Genomic DNA, 8,817 nt, shown 5'->3' on the forward strand with positions numbered 1-8,817 from the left:
CAGCTAAGTATACTGTATCTTCTGCTTCAAATGACCAATAAAAATGGAGAGAGAGAGGGAGAGAGAGAGAGAGAGAGAGAGAGAGAGAAAGAGAGAGAGAGAGAGAGAGAGAGAGAGAGAGAGAGAGAGAGAGAGAGAGAGAGAGAGAGAGAGAGAGAGAGAGAGAGAGTGTGAGACTGCTGACTGAGAGCATTAGTAGAGTCTGTTGTCTGTATCTCAATGAGGGGATTACAGATCAAATCATTATACAGGCTTTGATAGGTGACTGGTCTCGTCCATCCACAGCTGCCAGACGGAGAGAGGCCAAGGGGTAATGGAGGAAAGTTGGTCACTACTTTGTCTCTGTCTTCACCCCTCTTTGTTTTGGTAGCTGGTACTCCATCATTTCCCAAAGCCAGACTATCCATTTGTCAGCAATTTCAATAGTGGTTACTGTGATGGGCTGGCGACCATTTCCGGACGTCCCCTGCCCAACTGCCAAAAGTCATCTGGGATAGGCTCCAGCAAACCTGCATCCCAAACGTGGATAAGTAGTCCAGCAAATAGTGGCTGTGTTTAGAATCATCTACTTGTTTTTCTGTTTGGTGCAATGGATCATGTGATCTATTTGATTCTCTATCGACCATCCTTGTTCTTGTACTTCCCAAAATGCACCACAAGAGACCCTCCTGCTTAACGTGTCATCAATTATTTCATTTAAGATTGTGTGTGTTTGTGTGAATATATCAGTGAATAGTTACACCTTTTTCTTTTAATTGAATGAGAAGGCTTGTCCAAACATTTGGCTGTACAACTAAAAGCTGTCTGCCACGGGACAAGGAGAGAACCTGAGAGGGAAGGAAAGAGGGATGTTCCTGTCAGTCGATGAAAGAAGATGGAAAACAAGAAGAGTAGAGGTAACTGGGGACTCATTTTGATGTGTGCCTCTTAATAAATCTGTCAGAACGAGACAGAAAGAGAGCACGAAAGACGAGTGATGGGAGGAGGGAGACACTTAGGACAGGGACAGGGAGTGAGGTCCATCTACTAAGCATTTCACCTGCTGGTTTAAAGTTCAGATCCAAACGATTGCTCTCCCTCCTCCCTTGTGACTGGTACTATATATCAAAATGTAGTAAAACATCTCACTGTCAATTTATGTGCAATTTTATAATACAGTGTTCTCAAATGCTTTTCCACTGCAAACCTGTTTCTTGGCTTGCCTTGGTTTTGGGTTTGTTTTCCACTTCAAAACAATATGGTGAGTATCAACACCATTTTGAGACAAAACAAGGCATGCTCATAAACACCAACACCGGAGGAGAAAAGAGTCTCGCCTATATTTACCGTACCTTTTAACATGACCATGATAGACACGAAAAAGCCCCAACTTCAAACCGTTGAACATAATACCACAATGTCTAGATGCAAGGCACAGAAATAGGGAAAGCTAACATTAGCATATCCCACACATTTACATTGGGATCCCACAAGAATTATCTTGAAGTACCTCAAGGGGGTGAAACTGAATTTTGAGTGTCTTTCAAAATGTTGTTACAATAAACTTACAATGCCCATGCTGAGATGAGAATACTTTTGTTTACAGTATTTCACCAGAGACTATCAGATTCTCTATAAATAATTATAGCTCTGAAAAAGGAAAAAAAAAATGTATATGAGAAGAAAAAAAAAGGTAGTATATAGTCTATGCTTTATCCGCCAAGACATAGTATAAATTGCACACAAAATTTGCAAAACAAACCACTGTAATAATAGAATAGAATAAATAACCACCATCATTTTACATGATTAATTTGTTAGGAGAGCAAACAACCCATCACTTTTCTTCCCCACAGTATTTCAAATGGGATCACATTAAGGAACACTTACTGTAAATTAATCCAGGTTTCAAATAACATCACTAATTGAATTACATCTAAGGCTTTATTCTTTGACTTGAACAAAATTAAAAGCATGTTCTTCTTGTAGACACTTATTAATTAGTCCCCAAACACAGACACATGATCTCTGGTGCACTTGCCATATTTTTTCTATTGTTCTTGGAAACCATTAATATATTCCTCTTTTACACACAACACCTTTTTCGTGTGCATTCTCTGGGCCTCATCTTGATTGTTCTTCCCTCTCTTGTAAGCAACCGTACTATAATGACATATATGGTATCAATTTAAAGTATAGGGTGACCAATACATCATGTTTTGTTTTTTGACACTCAGACCGGATTTTGCCAATTTCATTGTTTTGTCCCAATATTTCGCAGGTCCGATCCAGTTATTATAGTTTTGGGATTTTTCATTTTAGTTAGTTTTTATTTCGTAATTATCCATCCATCCATTTTCTTGACCGCTTATTCCTCACAAGGGTCGCGGGGGCTGCTGGCGCCTATCTCAGCTGTCTCTGGGCAGTAGGCGGGGGACACCCTGGACTGGTTGCCAACCAATCGCAGGGCACACAGAGACGAACAACCATCCACACTCACACGCACACCTAGGGACAATTCAGAGCGCCCAATTAACCTGCTATGCATGTCTTTGGAATGTGGGAGGAGACCGGAGTACCCGGAGAAGACCCACGCGGGCACGGGGAGAACATGCAAACTCCACCCAGGAAGGTCCGAGCGTGGACTCGAACCGGAGACCTCAGAACTGGGAAGCGGACGTGCTAACCACTCGACTACCGTGCCGCCTATTTCGTAATTAAATTTAGTTTAATTTTCAGGGTGGTTCTATTAGTTTTTATTAGTTTTAGTTATTTAATAAATGCTTAGTTTTAGTTTAGTTTTAGTATTAGTTTTAGTTCATTTATTTATTTATTTATTTTTTTAATTGTGTATTACTCTGCGATTGGCTGGAACCAGTCCAGGGTGTCTCCCGCCTACTGCCCAAAGCCAGCTGAGATAGGCTCCAGCACCCCCCGCGACCCTTGTGTGGAATAAGCGGTCAAGTAAATGGATGGATGGATGGATGGATGGATGGATGGATGGATTGATGTGTATTACTTGTGCGCAATATTTAAAAAACACTATGGGAGCGACATCATCTGAAATGGCTTTTCTATTGGCTGATGCTAGATGACGTGTGTGACACACTTTCAAACGTCCTTATTCCGGCTAATATCGAAATAAATCTACTTAAAATCACATTTAAAATCATCCCCAAAGGCTCATGCATTAAATTAATTACCAAAGACTAAAACAAATGACATTTTTTCTATAATTATAGATAGTTTTTGTTAGTTTTGTAAACATAAAATGTAGTTTCAGTTAGTTTTCGTTTTTTTAAAAAACATTTTTGTTTTTATTTGATTTTGAAATTGTTTTTTTTAATTTTAGTTTAAGTTTTTTCGTTAGTTTTAGTTTACTAAAATAACCTTGGTCCCAACATGGCATCTTCCCCCCCTTCCCCCCAAGTGTAGGAATATTATAACATCTCGGCTTTGAATTTTGATAATGTGGTCACCCTATTTTATATGTCAAATCTCTTAAGTATCAAATATAAAGACTAAATACTATGCATACTTTCTGAACGACTTGTATTTATTATTGTGTCATATGACTTCTCGTTTATTAATGACTCACAGTTGGAGATTAAGATTATGTGTGTCTGTGCATGTATTGTTATGGCACTTCCCACTGGCAGTCCATAGCCTATAATTCAGGTTAATGATATTTTATTCTGCAGCGCTTAAAGGCAACCTCAGGGAGCAAATGATTGGGAGAGCTCGTATTACTTTTCATTAGGCTAATGTGACGTACGAAGGGATTTATAACAAAGGAGGAGGGTATGCACATATTGTCAAACACTTTACTGCATCCACATCATTGTGTGTGCAGTCCACTCGGAAGGCAAGTCATAAATACAATTATTGATGAAGATGTTTGTGGACTACACATGGGAAGAGGGATTCAGTGTTGCCTGGGGGATTGTAGGTATGACTTTTCAGAAGTTGTGTGCTGACAAACAAATGAGGAGAGGAAATGAGGTGTAATAATAAATAGGTGCATGAATGTGTCAGGTCTTAAGCAGGCATTTTTGTTTGTTTGACAACACGACACAGAAAAGGCATGAGGATAATGTGTCAAGACTTTTTCAATTTTAAAACTAGATTTGTCATGTTGTCTGGCAGTTTGCCCTGTCAGAAGGCCTTTCAGCTCCCACCTAACGTTCCTTGCGTCCATATTTGAGAATGCAGACCACTGCTGTGGTTGCAAGATGGTTAGTACGTAGTCGAAATGGCAGTCCCTGATCCCGTTGGTGGAAATCAGTGTTGCCATTATGCTGAAGAGAAAGTCCTGCATGGGGCATTTTAGGCCAATGGGATTCCAAAGGCATCTGCTAAATATCAGCAGGCGAAGTGGAATACGGCTTTGGCGTTTTCGTTAAGATCATGGTGAACAACTTCTGAATTGCTTCGTAGAAATTCTGGTCCACCATTTAGTGCCTCAGGATAGGGAAGCAATACAGGATTATCTCAGAAAATTAGAATATTGTGATAAAGTCCGTTATTTTCTGTAATGCAATTAAATAAACAAAAATGCCATACATTCTGGATTCATTTCAAATCAACTGAAATACTGCAAGCCTTTTATTATTTTAATATTGATGATTATGGCTTACAGCTTAGGAAAATATCTTATCTCAAAATATTATAATATTTCCTCAGACCAAGTAAAAAAAATAAAAATAAAAATCTGCAATATTAAAACAATAAAAGGCTTGCAATATTTCAGTTGATTTGAAATGAATCCAGAATTTATGGCATTTTTGCTTATTTAATTGCATGACAGAAAATAATGGACTTTATCACAATATTCTAATTTTCTGAGACAGTCCTGTAGAAGGGATGTCCCGAGCAGCTAAATGATCACCAAGGGAGCTAGCTAGCTAGCACAAGGGGCGAAAGCCAAACTGTAGACTTGCTACCTCTGCTCTGGATTGGTAGAGTATGGCAGTCCCTTTTTTTTAAAAGTCAGAATGAATGGTGTCCTCATTAAGATCTTTGTTTCTCAGCTTTTCACTTCCTATGCTGTTTTATGAGCTGGAGCCTTTTCCTGATTTTGGGCAAGCGGCGGGGTACACCTTAGATTGGTCGCCTCAGATGCATGTTTTTGGAATGTGGAAGGAAGCCATCGAGTACATCGAAAAAACCTTCATATATTAGTGCTTAAACAAAGATTAAAACTTGGGACGTGCAATATATATCATCCCAGTGTACTGCCAACAACATTTCAATACTGCAAAAAGGGCATAAAAGTAGTTCCTTCCAATGCACTACATGTAATACTCTCAGTTGAAAGTTAAAATGTTAAGAGACAATAGTAAAACCTGACCTCCATCTTACTTTCATAATAATACTATTCGATGAGATAATGGTAAAATAATAAATAATACTATAAACACTGTAAATTTATGATTTCAAAGCAGTTCGGGTTATGGAAGTACGGTAATTGATTATTTTCCATGACACTATTGTATGTATTTAAAAAGAAAAATGCTTGAATCAACTCGATTTTTCAGCTGATAACAGTTGATTGCTTTTCATGCTAAAGTCTAATGAGTACCTGCTCTAGACTGACATCAGTTAACAAGCATTACAAATTGTTCCCAATTCTGGGTTATGCGAATGATGGGGTGCAGTTACAAAGCTGCAATTCAGCCACAATGAACCAACTGAATAAAAGCGGTTTATGCATCTTACCTCACTGTCTCATCTCCATCTGCTCTCCAGGCAGCGAGGCCTCTGATGTTTAAGTCCATCATTTCTCTCCTTTCTTCTGTCCCTCAACTCTTTACAGTAAACACCTGCACACACGCTGAATGAAAAAAAAAAACATGATGAATAGCTTTGGTGAAAAGCTGCTGTCAGCAATGAAGAGATCCCTTTCACATGCACAAACGGTGAAGAAAAAGGAGGCGGGAAACTCGCCGGCATGTCTGAGAGGCCAGGATAGGAGACATGACCTCAATTTACATATACACATTTCAGTGAATTGAGTTACATGTATTTTTCTTAATTCCCACCTTTCATTTGGAGAAAATGCCATGTTCTGTCGATAAGCTTTATACAATTGATGAAGTCTAAAGTCGACTCTACTTGCGTCATGTTTTTAAAAACTTCCTTGTTTTACATCCTGGACTAATACTAGCTTGCTATTAAAAGCAGATCAGCAATGGCTGTGGAACTGGAATTATCTTGAGAAAACCGATAAAAGCACACTCAAAATTTCAAAGTTGATATTCAAGCCCAGGACTTTCTTGCTGTGAGGCAGACGTGCTAACCACAATGAAAAACATATTTGAAGCAACTTGAAACAAAAGTCTGCCTTTGGCAAGTAACTACCGAACGGAATATCGCTCAAACAAACTGCCCCAAAGAAACAACTGCCAGACACGTTGCTCATGAGCTGGACAAGCAGATGGGAACATCCCTGTAGTGAGAACAGGCCAACTCGTGTAAAGTACAAGAGCGTTTTTGGCTGAAACACAATACAGTTCAATGCAGACCCACATTCTTATTATGGCACTCAGCTCCCAGAGCGGTCACTATTATGATATATATACACCTGCTCATAATACACTCAGTGGCTCTCAAATATAGAACAGAACTGCAAATCAATTCAAAGCAACTTTTGTCTTGTCATTTCTTTTGTTCTGCTTCCATCAGCTGTTATCTAGTGGTCTATATTTGAGACTTTATTTGTAACAGCTTTGATGCCATCTTATGCGTTAGTGGCTTGAATATATGAGGACGCTTGCTGCCTCCTTTATAGGCTACTGTGATAGGAAAAGAGGTGGCTCGTTCGATCCGTACAAACGCGGCTCAAGGAAGGTGCAGCGATAATGGGGTCGTCGTTTGCAACGAATTCATAATTTGAACGGCACTTGAGGAAGTCGTAATTTCTTCAGTCGCCTGTCAGGGCACCACATTGCTTTCCAGCACTATACAGTGTTGGAGCAACACTGGTTAAGTGTAAAAAAAAAAAGTAACACTTTGATAAGTGTCAGATTTACACTCATTGGTGTGTAAACATATCACCACTCTTCTAGTGTTCGATTTAACACTACTCAATGTTAAGCCCCATTTATTTCTGATCAAACCTGTCATGATTCTGCACTCAGTCTGTTTTTTTTCCGTTTCAGTGGCATGAGGGAGTGTGCCCTTCTGCGCCACACCTGTGTGGCATCGTTAATCAAGGACTTTAAAAGAGACTGCTGTCTTCACTCGGTGTCGGATTATTTCTTGCTCGCTGTCCAGCCTCAAGTTATTCTCTAGACCTTCTTGTTTCTCAGCCACGAAGTATTGCTTAGTCCTGTTTGGTATTTGATCGCGTGTAAGTTTTTCCCACGTCGCTTTTGGTTGTACTTTGATGTTTTTTTCCTGCGCTTTATAGCCTGCATTCTGATTTCTATTTCGGTTTTACTTGCATGTTGCAAGCTCTTTATGTTATACGTTTTTTCCTGGTCTTCCGTGCCTGCGCTTTAAGTTGTGAATTTGTTAAACCCTTGTGTAATAAATTGGTGTACTTACGTTTATCTCGGCCTGCATTTTTGGGATCCACCCCTCATCCGTAACAAAACCACGGCCACTTCAGGGGTTTAGGCCACACCCACTTTCGGTTTAGGTCACAGCACCTCCGAAATACAGATACAGATAATTTAGATGGTTGAACAGATACAGATAGTGGTGTACTCGCTCTTCCCGAGTGGCTAATACATCATCATCATACAAAAAACACAAGGGACACATCAACTGCATAAAAACTGACATTATCAACATAGGGGACATGGTAACTGTATAGCAACTACAAAATAAGAATGATTAGACAAACAAAGAGTGCCTAACACATCATTACTAATTCATAATCATCATACAAATATATCACAAGGGACAGAGGAACTGCATAGCAACTGACAACATCAACATCATAACACATTGACCCCATGACCCAACCCAAAACATAGTCATAACAATCTGTGTGTGGCCCCATCATAGTTTTTGCCTTGCTTGTGTGTGAAGTCATAATGCAGACTATGTGCATGTCGTGATGAAATCAAGAGCGTAAAGGAACTTTCCGCATGTGGGCCGAATAAAGGGGGTTCACCTTTCTTCTGGTAAATGTAATACATACGTATTGTGTTTTCATTATGGTATTTAGATTTGATTGTAATTTGTCATTGTTACTATGAGAGAACAATGGATCTTGATTGGAATTTGTAAATCAAGCCCAACACACAACCCCAGCGAAAGATGATGCAATATCCTCCATGAATCAACACATTTCCTTTAATCAGTGGAGAGAGGTTTGAGTGTTCAATCAGAAAATTGTAATTGTTAATAACTTTCTTTTTGTTATTTTATTATTAATGACAGCTTGCTGATCGCCAAATCCCAAGAGGCCAAAATCATGAAACACTTCTCCCTCACATTGTTCACTCTCATCATACGCTGCGTGTAATTCATCATAATCTCTCTCAGCTGTCCTTCCCTCTAAATCCCCAGCTGCACTGCATGTTGTTTCATTGCTAACCTACAGGAGGCATGTCATATATACTGAAAGCTGATTTAATACCTTTAGTGGCTCGGAATAAGCTGGCACACTACACGTTAATATCATGTTATGCTGTGACCTCAATGGTGCTTTCTCGTTATTAGTGTCTTGTCATTGGCACGTCACAACAACCTCTCCAGGGTGTTTCTGGGATATCCTCCCAATGACCTCAGCGACATCACTGAGCTGCTTAGTATTGCCACCTGATGACTGCACTTGGCAAAAAAGGCAATCAGGCTACCTGAAGGGCATCCAAGTGTGGGTGTTGT

The 8,817-nt window shown here is 39.5% G+C and overlaps 1 long non-coding RNA gene across 1 annotated transcript; it reads right to left on the reverse strand.

Annotated features, from left to right (window-relative positions):
- Window positions 1-206: 206 nt before the first annotated feature.
- Window positions 207-7,584, reverse strand: LOC144032940 (uncharacterized). Its single transcript, XR_013287832.1, has 3 exons — window positions 7,528-7,584; window positions 5,698-5,812; window positions 207-509 (listed from the first exon to the last, which is right to left on the reverse strand). It is a non-coding gene; the product is annotated as an uncharacterized LOC144032940 (long non-coding RNA).
- Window positions 7,585-8,817: the final 1,233 nt, after the last annotated feature.

Source organism: Festucalex cinctus, chromosome 13 (assembly GCF_051991245.1).
Source record: "Festucalex cinctus isolate MCC-2025b chromosome 13, RoL_Fcin_1.0, whole genome shotgun sequence".
Taxonomy (NCBI): Eukaryota; Metazoa; Chordata; class Actinopteri; order Syngnathiformes; family Syngnathidae; genus Festucalex; species Festucalex cinctus.